The following is an 853-nucleotide window of genomic DNA, read 5'->3' as shown; positions in this document are numbered from 1 at the left end:
GGCCCTCTGGAGCATGTGAGAAGTGGTAGTAGCACTCTAGATTAGTGAATGATGGCCCAGCAGGAAGGAGTGGGGGTCTTCCCATTGCTGGCTCTAGCCCACCTTTCACTTTTCACTTCCTACCCTCCCCTTCGCATACCCACCTAGAGCCACAGACGTCAATATGCCTTCTTGGAGCAGTCTCCTTTTCACATCTCTCTACCCTCGCCTGTGATGTTGCCTGTGTACCTTTCCCTTCTCCATTAAAAAAAAAAAAAATTAATGAGAAAAAAATGGAATGCTCTATGAATTTGTGTGTCATCCTTGTGCAGGGCCATGCTAATCTCTACATCATTCCAATTTTAGTATATGTGTTTTCCACGCGAGCACCCTTCTCTATCCTTCACCAGGCAACTTAGTCCTTCAAGAGTTAGCTCCAAGAGACCTATGGAGCCTTTTCCTGAATCATTTAGGCAGTGGGAAGTCTACCTCTGGGAAGCCCAGGTGGCTCAATGGTAAAGAATTCACCTGCCAATGCTGGCAATGCAGGAAATGTGGGTTCAGTCCCTGGGTTGGGAAGATCCCCTGGAGAAGGAAAATGGCAACCCACTCCAGTATTCTTGCCTAGAGAATCCCATGGACAGAGGAGTCTGGCAGGCTACAGTCCACGGGGTCACAAAGTTGGACACAACTGAGCAACGGCGCATGAGAAGTCTTCCTCTGGCCCACAAAGGGACCTTATGGGATAACAGTTCTCTGCTGAGTCTCTCCCCATTAAGGTCCTGAGTAGCAGAGTCCCTGTTCAAAGCTCCTACAAAGTGCCTGGCAGGATGGAAGGTGCTTAACACCCCTCTGTTGTGTTAGTGAGTGAATG

The 853-nt window shown here is 48.9% G+C and overlaps 1 non-coding gene across 1 annotated transcript; it reads right to left on the bottom strand.

Annotated features, from left to right (window-relative positions):
• Window positions 1-266: 266 nt before the first annotated feature.
• Window positions 267-369, bottom strand: LOC112441704 (U6 spliceosomal RNA). The gene has a single exon (XR_003029565.1). It is a non-coding gene; the product is annotated as a U6 spliceosomal RNA (small nuclear RNA).
• Window positions 370-853: the final 484 nt, after the last annotated feature.

The sequence above is a fragment of the Bos taurus genome, chromosome 15 (assembly GCF_002263795.3).
Source record: "Bos taurus isolate L1 Dominette 01449 registration number 42190680 breed Hereford chromosome 15, ARS-UCD2.0, whole genome shotgun sequence".
Taxonomy (NCBI): Eukaryota; Metazoa; Chordata; class Mammalia; order Artiodactyla; family Bovidae; genus Bos; species Bos taurus.
Note: the sequence above shows the minus strand (reverse complement) of the source record. Positions and strands in the feature narration are given on the sequence as shown.